Source organism: Pagrus pagrus (genome assembly GCF_965226575.1).
Source record: "Pagrus pagrus genome assembly, contig: HAP1_SCAFFOLD_75, whole genome shotgun sequence".
NCBI lineage: Eukaryota > Metazoa > Chordata > Actinopteri > Spariformes > Sparidae > Pagrus > Pagrus pagrus.
In genome coordinates, this window is record NW_028175388.1 from 216,570 (window position 1) to 232,372 (window position 15,803).

At 39.6% G+C, this 15,803-nt stretch overlaps 1 long non-coding RNA gene across 3 annotated transcripts in view; it reads right to left on the reverse strand.

Moving 5' to 3' along the window:
- LOC311253936 overlaps window positions 1–15,803 on the reverse strand; it is a 36,820-nt gene that overhangs the window by 9,230 nt on the left and 11,787 nt on the right. For 2 of the 3 annotated variants that reach the window (XR_014622070.1, XR_014622071.1), the window contains exon 4: window positions 11–9,454. This is a non-coding gene — a long non-coding RNA (uncharacterized lncRNA). The remainder of the gene's footprint in view (window positions 1–10; window positions 9,455–15,803) is intronic. The other variant, XR_014622069.1, reaches the window with a different exon arrangement.

Sequence of the window (15,803 nt, forward strand, 5' to 3'; positions counted from 1 at the left end):
TAAGAAATACCAGTTGTCTTTTAAGGATTTTATTCTTTATAAAAAAGGTTCATCAATCAACAGAGTGGCATGCGGTCTGCAGAAAGAAGAACAAGATGAGACAGTTGAGAACCCTTTTTGTTAAAGGAAAGGAATGCCCTGTGTCCTTCTCATGTCTGTACCAGGCTCCGTTCCCATAACAAGAAGCACATATCTCTCTTTGTGCTGACAGTACAAACATTCGAGGATGTGGGAAGAACACAGTGAAGACAATGTAAGACGACATAATGAATAAAAATGGTATAGTAATGCAATTTCCCATTCCAGGCTTTTATGGTGAGGGATCTGATGTTCGGCTCCCATTTTAGGTCCTGGGTGATAATGGTGCCCAGGAAACGGCAGGACTCCACAGAGTTGACTGGGGAGCCACACAGGTTGAAGGAGGCGGGTGGGGCTGGGTTCTTTCTGAAGTCCACTACTATCTCCACTGTCTTTAGAGCATTAAGCTCCAGGTTGTTCTGGCTGCACCAGGTCACCAAATGGTCAATCTCTCACCTGTAGGCGTACAGGTTTCCAGATGTTACCAGTTCTGGTCCCAAAGCAATTTTTTCAACAACTCAACCTTTGCATCACACAGTTTATATGGAGAAACAAACCACCCAGGATAAAGATGTTAATATTGCAAAACCCTCTAGAAAAAGGTGGACTGAAAAGTCCCCAATTTTGAGCATTTCTATTGGGCAGCACAAATTACAGCAATGTGGGTCTGGCAAACAGTGCAAATCCCATTCACCTAAGTGGAAACAAATTGAACAGAACCATTTAACAGAGTTCAAACTGGAATCAGTTCAATATAACAGCTCGCTTAGCTCTCTTTTGGTTACAACAACAAACCCAGTTATTGTCCATACTTATAAGATATGGCAGCAAATTTGGAAGAAAACGGGCTGTATTCAACCTATTTATGACAAATCCCCTTTCCACTCCAATCCCTCTTTACCTAAAGCCCTTAGAGATGGTATTACAAACCTATGGTTTACAAGAGGTATTACAACTTTTGGGAATTTGTTCAAAGATGGAACCCTTCAGACTTTTGAAGAGCTCTCATCTCAGTATGGACTACTCCACACCCATTATTTCAAATACCTCCAGGTTAGGCACTTTGTTATCTCCGAACAGGGTGGCCATCTTCAACCATTAAAAGAGCAGCCTCTAGATAAACTTGTGCGTAGTAAACAGGGAGTGGGGGGGGGTTTATCAAATCAAATCAAATCAAATTTTATTTATATAGCCCAAAATCACAATTCATTCTTTATTCTTCATTTTATCTTGAACAACAAGTAGCCATCAAAATGATATGTCAGACAAACAAAATAATCTGTTCGAGAGGGAACAGGAGGAAGCAGAAAGCTTATTTAGTCCTGTCCCTTCTTCACAACTTCCTCACATCATAAAATAAATACAACAAAAAAGAAATATATAAAAGTAAAATACAAAGTAATGACAAAATGATAAATACAACAAAACAATTAACAAAAAATCAAGGCATACTTAAACTAGCCTCCTACAATATCCTAAACTCGAAAAAGTTAATTCCCCAGTCACTCCCCATATACCACCAAAGTGAAGTACTGTATTCCATAACCCAGCCGTGATTGCAATTAGTTATATTTATATTATACATATTGCTTCGTATAAGGAACAGAAATGTAATAGAATAATTACATCCAGAAAATAGATAGTTGTTTTGAGGTCTTATTTTTTTATTATATTTGTCAAGAATTGCTTTCTTGTATCTGTTTTTAAACTGTATAGAGCTAGTACTTTGATTTCTTCTTCAAGACCATTCCACAATGTTACCCCATAGACTGATATGCACATGCTTTTAAAAGCAGTACGTACACAAGGTTTTTTAAAATTTAATTTTCCTCTTAGATGATATTTACCTTCTCTATCTTGAAACATTTTTTTAAATGTTTTCAGGCAGTGCATTATTTCTTGCTTTAAACATTATTATTGCTGTTCTAACTTTCACTAAGTCCATAAATTTCAAAGTCTGTAATTTAAAAAATAGAGGATTCGTATGATCAAGATACCCAGCATGATTTATTATCCTTACTGCTCTTTTTTGCAATGTGCATATCCTTTTTAAGGTACTCTTGTAAGTATTACCCCAGATTTCAACACAATAGATCAGATATGGTAATATGTGTAATAGCGGATAAGGTCTAACGTCTCATTTGGAAAAGTCGGCGAACCCCTGGGTATCCCACACACTCAGAGTCTGGCAGAAGGTAATTAATATTTGTGAGATGCATAGAATGTTGAGAATTTTCAGATGGTTTGCCTATGACTCAGATTTTATTCCCAATAGGCACAACTCTAGTTTTAAATCATGGACATTGTATGGTCTCACAACACTCCTTTCACTTACTCGAAGAAAGCCTGTGCACAGCTTTGAGACCTTGCGGGATAATCACGGCTTGGCACGAAACAAATTTCATAGATACCTGCAATTACGATCATATATTGCTTATGAATGTAAATTGACCGACCTTACAGAACGTGAATCAGAATTTTTCCACACATATGGCATGCTGGAGACAATGTGGTTCAACTGTTGCTAACCACTATCATATCTTCTGGGATTGTCCCAAGTTAAATGATTTCTGGAGGGGTATCCAGGCTTCCTTAAGCACGTTTTTTAACACTCAAATACCTCTGGTTTTTGATGTTCTGTACCTGGGTCTTGTCTCTTTTTTGAAATGCAGGACCGAGATAAAGCTGCTGCAATTACTTTTGGTGGCTAGTAAGAAAACAATTACAAGGAGATGGTTAAGCCCGATTCAGCCTACCCTGGATGATTGGATTGGAATTACCCTAGAGATATTTAGGATGGAAAAATTGAGCTATCAATTAAGAATCCAAAAGGACAAATTTTACCAAATCTGGAACAACTGGATTTCATTCATAACCCCCACGAGAGCAGATTTCATTTGATCTCACTGGTAATATTACTTCCTAGATTACTTACTTAATTTCTGACTGGTTATTGTTAATTATTTCTATGACAGCAGCAGCGGGCGACCACCCTGGTTCCTGTACATAGTTCCATTTAAACTGTGAGATGAGAGATGAGATCTACAAGTAAGTTGTACCAGAGTTCTCTCTAAGTGAGCATGTAAATCTCATCTGGCTTTGTGTACCTCACGCAAATTATCAGTACTGTCTTTTAAGAGGATAACCTGTATCCACTGATATTATTCCATTACAATTGCTGTGTAATTTAAGTTATTAGAGGAAAGTGGGTACTACAAAGGCCGAACGTAATTTAATCCACGACCCATGACTATACCTTTTTTGGACTCGCATGCCTGGACGGCTGGTGATGCGTTTTTCCTGGACTCAAACAAACAAAACCGGAAGGACACTTGTTTTCACTCTTACCAATGTTGATATGCTGGTGTATTTATGTCCATTCCAAATAAAGATATAATAAAAAAAAAAAAAAAAAAGATATTGTAATGAGTGCACAGTACAGAAAGTGTAGTGTTGCTTGATTCAAGATATATCTACATGTACTCAGCACTCCAATGCTCTTTGCCATCTTAGTACACAGATACTTAATGTGGGCCTTCCAGCAAAACTAAATTAATAAATTAAAAATTAAAACACTCCAAAATTTGTTTTCATAAACTCTTTCTATTGCAACATTATTCATTTCTACGTGAACATCTTCATTCATTTTACGATGTCCAAAATTTATAAATTTAGTTTTGTTCAGGTTCAATCAGCGCTGCCCCTCCTTAGACGCAGAACACGCGCTGTGCGTAGGGCCCCACGATCCGTGGGGGGGCCCCATTTTGCACAAGGGGACGCATTCTCCGCAAATGCGCAAAGGATGCGCATCGCTGCCGTGAGGCACGCTTAGAGCACCAAGTCAGCCAAAGGCAGGAGAGAAAAAAAAAGAGACGAGTAATCTGACGCCGCACACGTTGCCGCAATGATTGACAGCACGCAGCATCTGACCAATCAGCGGTCAGATGCGCCGACAGGCAGTTGGATGCAGGTGGAGAGATGGCCTCCCAACGGCAATATGAATCGGGAGCAAGCAAAAGAAAGACAAAGTCTAAACAAGAGGAGGCTCGTGCTTCACTTGAAGGTGGGTATGTTGTTGAAATAAAAAAGAAAACTTTGTGGCATAAACACCCCAGCTGCTAGCATGCTAATCATGAGACAGAAGAGAGGATAATTCTGTCTAGATGTGGACTGGAGATGAAATTTTCCAGCGGCCCTGATTATCATTTATTGAATGTCTTGTTAACTGCATATACATTCAGCTCTGTTGAAAAAGGAGCGGTTAATTGACCAGTTGGTGGTCGTATGTTGGCTCAGGTTTATAGCCTATCAATCTATGCTATCAATAGAAGTTTTGGGCTATTTTTATGGAGGTAAAATGTCGCCATCTCTTGGTGAATTTAATTTATAACAGTCATATAAGATTAGATAAGAAAAATTAAGATAATCCTTGACCCACAATGGAGAAATGTAAAGCGTTACAGCAGCAAACAGCAGTGTAGGAATATAGAACCTAAGCACTAAATGTAAAAATAAGTATTTAAAAATATTTAGATATAGAAATATCATCAAATCAAATCATAATGAATATTATTAGCTGTAGTCGTATTTGCATTAATTGCATTTTAATCTTTGTGAGGCTAGTATTTACATTAATTTCATTGTGTAATTTACCATTAAGACCAAAACAAAAATTAATAATCTGCTTGTATGGTGGATTTCTTGTCATAACAGGGTCAATGCTGAAGTTTGTTACTAAGGGTGACACGGAGCCAGCACCCAGTATGTCACAAGGGCCATCAGGCACCATGTCTACTGAAGCAGCCTGCATCTGTAAAAGGCTTGTTCCATTGTTGAAAGAGGCCGTTCATTTGATTTGTTCCTACTTATAAAAGGTTGTAAACCTAAATGGCATTCCGTGATACAGTCATTTTGTAAAGGGGGGGGGGGCCTCAAAATAAAATTCTGCTTAGGGCCCCAATTTTGCCAGGGGCGGCCCTGGGTTCAATGATAATTTATTTATATCAAACCAACTTTTTAATTTATACATTTCTTCCGTGACCACTTCCAAGAGCTGCTGCAAGTCTTCCCCAGAACAAAAAATATTTGTGTCATCCGCAAAGACAACAAACTTCAGTACATTTGAAACTCTACAAATGTCATTAATGTACAAAATAACTAGCTTCGGCCCCAAGACTGACCCCTGTGGGACACCACAGGTAATGTTCAGGTTCTTTGACTTGTGAAGACCCATCTGCACAAATTGAAGCCTGTTTTTAATGTAACTCTTTATCCAATCCAATGCAACCCCTCTGATGCCATACCTCTCCAGTTTTTTAAGTAGCATCCCATGATCAATTGTGTCGAATGCTTTTTTTAGGTCAACAAATATATAGAAGTTAATCTGCCTGATCTGAACCCATACTGACTGTCCATGAATATATTATTTTTTTTAATGAAATTATCCAGTCTTGTAACAAAAAGTTTTTCAATAATTTTTGAGAACTGAGAAAGCAAGGATACAGGTCTATAGTTGGTGAAAAGGTGTTTATCACCATCTTTATACAATTACTTTAGCAACTTTAATTTTATCTGGAAATGTTCCCGTTATGAATGATAAATTACATATATGTGTTAACAGACCCACAATTCCATTTATTATTTTCTTTAGAAGACTCATATCGATATCATTCTAATCTTTTGACGTTTTACTTATACACTTTTTTACAATATCAATAATTTCCTTACTTTTCAGTTCCCAATATGACTGAATTTGGATTTCTCCCCACACATTTTTCCTCAACACATTTCTTCTCGGATTTATTTCTTTGGCCAGATTAGGACCCATCCATTAACAAAAAAACTGTTAAATTTGTCAACCACTTCATTCCTATCAGTAATTGTTATGCCATTGTCCGTAAACAATTCAGGGTAATCTGGTTTGGTTTGTCTTTTTCTAATTATATTATTTAAGGGAATAGTTGTCCAGTCCATCAGCAGGGCAGAGGAGAGCCATTAGCATTGGGCTAAGACAAGCGACAAAAGTAGCTAATTTGGCTAACGTTACATATTTCATGAAAATAACAAATCCCCGAAGCAAAACAACTAATTACCTGTCCAACAGAAAGACAGCAACCTCTGCATCACTTCTGGAAGTGCTACTTTTGGCTGCATTTTCTCTGCCATTGTTCTCTCTTGGTAACTCTGCTGCTTCTTCTTCTGCTGCTGTTTTATGGCTGTTGGCAAACAACTTTAGGTGTGCATTACCGCCACCTTCTGAACTGGAGTGTGGATCTCCTGCTAACTCCATAGCTGTGTCCAAATTCAGGGGCCGCATCCTTCGAAGGCCGGGTCCTTCGGAGAGTCCTTTGACGGTTGCGTCAACCATAGTTAAATTGGACGGTCCAGCCTTCGGCGTATTTCCTGGTTTGCGTCACCAGATGTTCCCGCCCTTACGGTTATGTCATGATTGATGCCGCCCAGGCCCGCGAAAGAGTTTTGACTGAATGGATTTTATGGTTTTCTGAACGTCTAACATTTTGAAAGCGAAGGCTTTTATAGCTTTACTTCCAACGGCATAATGCTAATTTATGCCGTATGCTAATGCATTACCAGGGTCACGTATTTTAACTGAAAGTCCGCTGAAGTTTAACATATCTGGCAATGGATGATCAAATGAGTAAAAACCGAGTATAAACCCAGAACTTACATTTAAATGTCAAGTCCGCGCCACTTGATGTCGCCATTGTTCAGTTTTCCCTCTTCTTTTTCGTGACTGAGCAGCGGCGCACAAAGGATCTTGGGATATGGGAGGCCGCGAAGGACAGTAGCGGTCCGTCCTCCAAAAAGCGGGAGAAGCAGGCTGCATTTGTGGGCTGCATTTGGAGGAGCCTTCGAATTTGGACATCCTTCGCGCAGCGTTGTGATTGGCCTTCAAATCCGCACTTTGAAGGATGCTGCCCCTGAATTTGGACACAGCTCATGTGGACTGTGTTGAATATATCCGGCAACGGTTCTTTAAACTCTGACTGAGAGGGAGGGATTGGTCAGAGATTTTACAGGCCTGCAGCTGCCACAGAGGTATGATTTATTTTGTTTATTTTTCTGAACACATTATGTATGGACTACTCTCAGGATGGAAAGGCCATTTCACCCAGTATAACAAAAAGTGTTTCTGAACAGGATTACCAACTATACCTTTAATATATTCCATATACTTTTTACATTGTTTTTATTATTCTCTAATATTTTATTATAATAACCCTTCTTACATACTCTCATAATATTAGTTAATGCCTTTTTGTATTTCTTATATTTAATCTCCGCCTCTTTTGTTCTATATTTTATGAAGTGCCTATACAGAGTATTCTTTTTCTTACAGGCATTTTGCAGTCCCTTAGTCATCCAGGGGTTTTCAGAATACTTATTCTTGTTACATTGTTTGCATATATATATACATATGACAGCTTTTGTCATACTCATTTTTGAATATGTCTAAAAATAATTATCAGTGTCTTCACAAACTTTCCAATCATAATTAATTAAATCATTCCTAAATGCAGCTATAGTTTCCTCAGATCTTACTCTCCTGTATTTAACTTCATTACACCCCCAGTTCCTATTGTAGTTACATTCATGAATCGCAAAGACAGGCAGGTGATCACTAATGTCATTAAATAATAATGCACTAACAGTACTACTCTCCATATTGTTTGTAAAAATATTGTCAATCAGAGTGACAGTGAGATGTTATTCTGGTTGGTTTTGTAATCGTTGGAAATAAACTCATACTATACATTGCTTCCACAAATGCATCCGTCATTTTATGGTTGTTGGGATTCAACAAGGCTATGTTAAAATCCCCACAGACATAATTGACTTTTTTGCTTTTCTTTAGCGAATACCCTTTCCATATTTTCTATAAAGATTTCAATGTTTGAACCAGGTTTCCTATACACACAACTGACAATGACATTTTTCTTTTTTTCCAATACATATTTCAATAGTAACACACTCCATTACATCATCCATGATTACTGACATATTGTCCACAACCTTGTGAGGCCTTTGTCAACAAATAGAGCCACGTCTCCTCCAGTTTTGCTCCCTCTATTAATGCAATTAAGTTCCTATCCCTGCAAAACAAAATCTGTACCTCTCTCTTCGTCAAGCCATGTTTCTAAGATGGCTATAATGTTAAAAGGCTTTTTGAACTGCATTAGATATTCTTTTATACTTTGGAAGTTTGCATATAAATTCTACTGTTAAAATGAATAATATTTATCCCATGTTCAACAGTAATATTGTTAAACTGTTTTCTGTATAACAACAGCAACTGGTGTTTGTTTTTAAAAAGATTATGTTCCGGATCTATAACCTGTTCATATTCTATTAAGTTTTGTTCCAAGTTATCACATTGCCTCAATGGGCTTTACAGTCTGTAAAGTGAACGACATCCTCTGTCCTTAGACCCTCGATTCGAGTGAGGAAAAACTTGCCATCTTGATGGGGAAAAAAAAAAAAAAAAGACCCTTTTAACCAGAAAAAAAAGACGACGGAAGAAACCTCAGGGAGAGCCACAGAGGAGGGATCTCTCTTCCAGGACGGACAGTCATGCAATAGATGTCGCATGTACAGAAAGAACAGCAATCACAGTTTACAGGTTGCATTGACAGAAAATCTGATAAAAATTATATATGTAAAGTATGTGGATCCAGGAGACGACTGAGCAGGACAAGGCATCGTCAGGGGGTGCCCGAGCCACACGACCTCCTGTCCACCGTGGTGACCTGGAAGAGGGCAGGCCACACAGGATAATTAGTAGTAGAGAGAGAGATCAGAATGAGGAGGCCTCAAAATTTACAGGAATACAGTTATAAGGAGATAGCGAAACAAGGAGAGGAACGATCCAACGGAGCCCGGGTGTGACAATCCAGATCTGACAGTATGTGGGGCTGTAGGAGCCAGGAGAGGTAGATGGTCTCTGGGGCCTGAGTTCATCAGAAGGGAGCCTGAATGAAAAGAGAGTAGGAGGAGAAAGAGGGGGAGAAAGTGACACAGCTTGCACCTTGTGGGAACAGAAAGAAAAACAAGGTTATAGAAATGCAATGTTAATCAGAATAAGCAGATTATTACTCGTCGGCAGGACAATGTGGCGTCTAATACTATAGCTTACTCACTGAGACTGAGTTGACCCACCGAAGAAGCTAGCAGTCGATGTCAAGGACTAATTAAAGGCCAAGTCAGAAAAAGTGAGTTTTGAGTTTAGATTTAAAGGCGTCAATAGAGCCAGATTGTCTAATATCAGCTGGGAGTTTATTCCAGAGGAAGGGGGCCTGATAGGAGAAAGCCCTGCAGCCAGCTGACTTCTTCTTAACCCTGGGAACCATCAGGAGCCCTGAATTTTGAGAGCGTAGTGCACGAGTTGGAGAATACAGTATAATAAGATCTGACATGTACGACGGGGCAAGGCTGTGTACAGTTTTGTATGTCATCAGCAGCACCTTAAAGTCTGATCTCATATGTATTGGGAGCCAGTGCAGTGAGGCTAAGATTGGTGTAATATGATCAAATTTTCTTGTACATGTTAAGACTCTAGCTGCAGCATTTTGAACCATCTGAAGACCTTTAGTGCTCCCATGTTGAAGACCCGAAAATAAGGCATTGCAGTAATCCAGCCTAGACGAAACAAAGGCCGTGGACAGGAAGGACCTAATTTTGGCCATATTGCGCAGGTGGTAAAAAGCGATCTTGGTAATTTCTTTTATGTGCTGATGGAAAGAGAGGCTAGAGTCAAAAGTAACACCTCAATTCTTAACAGTTGAACTTTGATCACGTGACAGTAACTCTCGACAGTTGTGTTATTTCTCAAAGGGGTGTCTCTGTCGAGGGGGAGCAATGACCAGCATCTCAGTTTTATCCGAATTTAGGAGCAGGAAATTTTCTGACATCCAGCTCTTCACGGCACACAGGCAGGTCTCCAATTTGGCGATTTGAGATTTATCATCAGCTTTGATGGGCACATACAGCTGAGTGTCGTCCACATAGTTCCACATAGTGGAAATGTATTCCCTAACTCTGTATTCCCAAACTCCGAGTATGGAACACCATACTTCACATCAGTAAATATCGATGTAGTACTTTTATATATACAATATAACAATATGCCGTGACCTGTGGTGTCAAATGCAGCACTGAGATCTAGTAACAGAAGCACTGAGGTAGAGTCTAAATCTAAATTAAGTAAGTAAGATGTCCTTTACCACTTTAGTAAGGGCAGTTTCGGTGGAGTGACAGGCTCTGAAAGCTGATTGAAAAGGTTCCAGGAGATTGTTATTAGTTAGGTAGCCTGAAAGTTGCTGGGACACAACTCTTTCTAAGATTTTGGAGAAGAAGGGAAGGTTGGATACTGGCCTATAATTATTTAGAGATCCTGGGTCAAGGTGGGGTTTCTTAAGTAGAGGCTTAACCACAGCAGACTTAAAACTAGCAGGGACAACACCTGTCATGAGCGATAAGTTAACAATATTTAACATTGTAGGTCCCAGTGCTGGCCATAGATCCTTAAACAGTTTTGCCAGAAGGGTGTCCAGGATGCAGGTAGTTGGCTTTGAGGATGAGACAATTTTAGACAATATCTCAGGGGAGATATCTTCAAAATTGTTTAGAGCCGGGGCTAACTGAGAATCGGCAGAAGGCTGTTTTATAATCAACTTTGACGAGGAAGCCAGAGATGATGAATTAATTTTGGCTCTAATATCATCAATTTTATTGCAAAAGAAATCTAAGAAATCATTTGCATTAAAGGATGTACAGCTCACAGACTGTGGTTTTTTGATTAAGTTTAGCCACAGTGTCAAAGAGAAATCTAGGATTGTGTTTATTATTGTTTATTAGGCCAGATAAATATGCTGTTCTAGTGGCATTAAGAGCACGCTTGTAATTAAGTACACTATGACAGCATGCAAGATGAAAAACGACTAATTTAGATTTTCGCCATGCACGTTCCATTTTCCTGCAGGCCTGTTTGAGATCTCGGGTTTCATTAGTAAACCAGGGCGAAGATTTCTTTGGTCGTCTTGTCTTGGTAGAGACCGGTGCCACAGAATCGAGGAGAGAAACGATTACCGAGTTAACTTAATTGGTGAATTTTTCCACAGGCTTTGTCGCAATCGCAAAAGGGGCCAGGACCCCAGCCAATTTATCACAGAGTGTCGCTATGATTGCCGGGCTGATATGACGAGAGGTGGAAACATTTGTGTCATTGATACAGGGACAGGCTAATGACGCTTCAAATGTAATAAGAGAGTGGTCCGACACAGCAGAGGAGACGGAAGCAACATTCAGGGCTGACGCATCTAATCCATGGGAAAGAATCAAATCCAGAGTGTTACCACTGGAATGAGTAGGTTCATGAACGAGCTGAGTAAAGCTAGACATATCGAGCAGACCCAAAAAAGCTTTACTTAGAGCAGTGGTTCTCAACTATTTTCTGTCATGCCCCCCCTAGAGGACAGAAATTTTTTCACACCCCCCCTGAATTGAAATATTATTGAGAACCTGATAATAATTATTCATTTATCTGTATAAACCACTGTATGAGTTGCTGGCACCAGCATTCTGCATACAATCACCTGATTATCAAAATAGATTAAAAACATCTGCATCTCATCTCATCTGTTAACATCTGCAACAACTTCAAACAATTTCCAAGTTTAGTTTATTAACTCAATTTGTAACATTTAAACAAGACTGTGATTCTCAAAACAGAGAACAAAGCGCAAATGATTCACTGGGATGTGCATTTTTATAGACTTAACACATTAACATTCAAAACTTTAAACTGTAAACATTGGTCACTTGTCAGCTTCATCAGCTTATTCCTTTTCAAAAAGGACTTTTTAATTTTTTTTGTGCAACATTTGCAACAATATTGCTTTTTTTTAAACGTTATTTTACTACGCACTGACAAATCTAAACATGTACACACTTATCATCATATGGATGCAGTTAATGTGGGATCCTGACCCACCAAACATCCTGGAAAATGACAAAGTTACATTTTTCTCTTAATTACATAATCACCATCAGTAAACGGGACGCCGTCTGTCACTCGCAGGGAGGGAGGCTGTTTTATGGAGGAAAGATCACTGAAGTCTCGGTCAGTAGGGCTGACTTAGCAGTGATGTTTTTCACCGCGACAAACACTTGCCGAGTTAAAGTTTTTTGCCGGGGACAGACGCCGTTTTTCGGGCAGAAATGTGACGAAGAGTCGGTTGGACCGACAGGCTGACAGACACTTTTCCACATATAATTGCTGTATTTTTTTCCTCATAAGTTGCCAAAGACACGACCAGTTACCACGTTACTGTTGTTTGGTCCTGTAACATTGCTTTGTGGGACATTTCTCTACATTTTATTGAGTGTCGGACCTGTTTAGTTATCACACAGTGAACACCATCAGATCGACAACCCCCCGCTCCCCACCGTCGGCTTATCTGCTCACACTGGTTCGGTTCGCCAATACTGTGCCTCTGATACCTCCGTAGGAGCATCAGAGGCAGAGGGAAATTTCACCCCTCGCCGCATCTGAAACTTTCACACAGAGGCAGATGGGGAGAATTGGCGCAGGATCCCCGCATGCAAACAGCAGTGTGAATGGGGCTACTAATAATGACAGTGGAAAATGAAAATGAAATGAAAGTCCTGACCTGCCTCTCACGCCCCCCCGACACCTCACCGCGCCCCCCACCATTTGAGAAGTACTGACTAGGAGAGTCAGAAGGCTTATTTAAGTGGATATTGAAATCCCCAATAATTAGGATCTTATCTGAACTAGTTACAAGATCTGCAATAAATTCACCGAATTCTTCTAGGAACTGGGAATAAGGCCCTGGAGGTCTGTAGATTACCACCAGGGGAAAGCCTGTTACTACTTGATGGAGATGGTTTTAACACCAGGGCCTCAAAAGAAGTAAATTTAATTTCCTGGTTGGAGCTTAAACTGAAAATAGATAGATGTAGATTAGAGCAACGCCTCCTCCCTGTTTAGAGGCCCGAGCAACATGGGCATAGTTATAATCAGGAGGGGAGGCTTCATTTAATGGCAGAAAAGTATTAGATTTCAGCCATGTTTCACATAAGCCAATCATGTCCAGCTTATGATCAGTAATCAAATCATTAATCAGTAAGGCTTTGGTTGACAGTGATCTAATATTAATAAAGCCAAGGAATTGGAACAAGGTACCTTTTAGTAGTTAGATTTGGCTGCCTATGCAGGTAGGGATGACGGGATGCCATTGTGATTAGCTTTGGTATTTTATTATGCGAGACTGTGTAAGGTGCTTGCTAAGACATTTCCCCACTGTCAGAGGTGGAGATCAAGATTAAATTATTGTGGTTTATAGGGGTGTCAACATCTACACGTGTAAACGGGTACGCGGATAATAAATCATAACCGTTTAGAAAAGTTTACGCGTCATTTTTCCTCCTCGTTTATTTCTCACCAATATATAGGCCTATAGTATTTTTAGGGGTGATAATGTTGCCTAAAAGCTTCAGATAAAAACATTAACTAACTATACAATTAAATGTTCCCACTAGTGCAGTTATCCGCATACACAATAGATGCATAGGGCACAATGTTCTGTGATATATAAAAAAAACCCGCGGCCACAGCTATTTGTGTTTTTCAGACCCGCGAGACCACTTAAAGGCAAGACAGCTGCTGTGTAGAATAGGCTGCGGAGGACTTGAGAAGAGCGCGGCGCTCATCTTCTCCATGCGCAAATGTCGTCCTGCTGAAAACAAAAACTGTTAGTTTTTTTCGATTGCTAAGATGCATTGGTCGAAACTGAAGCGACATGTTCAAAACTCTTAAGACAGTCTGCAAAACAGAAATGCATGTGGGCTTAACTGTCTCACTGCGTTTGGCCTCATTAGAAAGCATATGTTGGAGCCTATTGATTCTTTGTATTAATTATTTGGAAAATGGTATATGGTAATGGTATAAAATAATGCTAATGATAAGGATGACTATTCAGGATATATATTGTACATGAACTATTATTTATGATCGTTTTGCTGCTCAGGTCCCTCCTCCTAGTCAGGCCATCCTCCTCCTGTGATTAGGGAGAGAGGACAGCTGGTTTGTGCTTTTGTCTGTTTTTTGTGTTGAAGGAGTGAGGAGTGAAACAGTTTATCAACCACTAAATTACGTTTTTTATTTGCTCATTGTCTGAAGTCAACCCGGAGAATATTTCTGTTTATGTAAATAAATTCAAAACTTTTTGTTGAAACTGGAAACATCTCCGCGAGTGCTTATTATTAAGTGAGTCGTGGACCTCCTCCTCAGAAACTAGGGTTTTTTTTACCTTTTTTGAATGCAAGGAAGGAAAGTGGAAAGTCGGCGGATCACTCGCCGACAGATGAAGAAAGCAGCCGGCGGGCCGTGACTAAAATCAGCTGATCGACTCTATGAACGAATGCGCCGTTGCGCTACAAAGAAACAATCGAACACTATGGAAGGCAAAGTTGTGGATTGTGGATGTGGATTGCAATAAAACGGGGACGTTGGAATGATGTTTAAGAATGAACTTAACGGAAATTAAAGGAATTTGTGTGGTTATTTGTGATGATGTCTGACACACCTGAGACCGCAACTGAGTCTGAGGACATGTTGAAATCGCGCATTGCTTCGCGCAGAGGCAGATTGGGAGCATGCACGAGGAGGACAAATGAAATAAAGGCTTTGATGACTGACGTTGGAAATGTTGATAAAGTCAAAGACACATTTGAAGCGTTTAAAGGAGCTGTGGATGAATTTAAAAATGCTAACAAATCTGTGCAAGAGCTCTTATCAGAGGAGGAAAAGGAAAATGATTATTATGACTGGTATGAACCCAGAATAACTAACCTGAATTACTTCATGAAAGATGTTGAAACATGGAAAAGAGAAATTGCACAATCAAAAGTTGGACCACTGGACAGCATATCAAATGTGTCACACAAATCAAAGTCTTCCACTTCCACTGGATCATCAACCTCCAGATCTTCCTCAGTCTCCTCAGAGTTAAAAAAGGCCAAAGCGGAACAAGCTGCTGTGATGGCTCGAGCTGCTGCATTGAAAGAAAAACACACTTTGCAACTGGAGGAAACAAAACTGAAATCAAAGATGGAGCAAATGGAGCTGGAAGCAGACCTCGCAGCATCAACTGCTAAAATAAAAATCCTTCAAAGTGATGAGGTGGATCAGGAAGCTCTGGGTGATGGCATGAAGGAGTATTATGACTCTCACCATGAACCAGAAACAATGGAGAGCAATGTAGAATTTGCACAGTTAGGTGCAATACCCAAAACTCCACTTCACCAAACCATCTTAAGTCTCCACAGACCTCCACCTACAAGGGGTACCAACACACCAGAAAATAAACCTCAAAACAAGAATTTAACTGAAAAACATAAAAACGAAACTGCAAATCATAATCACACCATAACTAATGCTGCTCATGATAACTTGGATGTGGTTATTCAAAGACAAAGACAAATGACTTAGCAGAACTCATTGTCTCACAGCAAAACCTGTCTGTTACCTGCAAGAGAGATTTCTGTGTTTGATGGTAACCCATTGGCATATCAGTCTTTTATCCATGCATTTGAACACTTGGATTGAAGACAAGACTAAAAATAATCAGGACAGACTCTACTATCTTGAGCAGTTTATCTCTGGTTTACCAAGAGACTTGCAC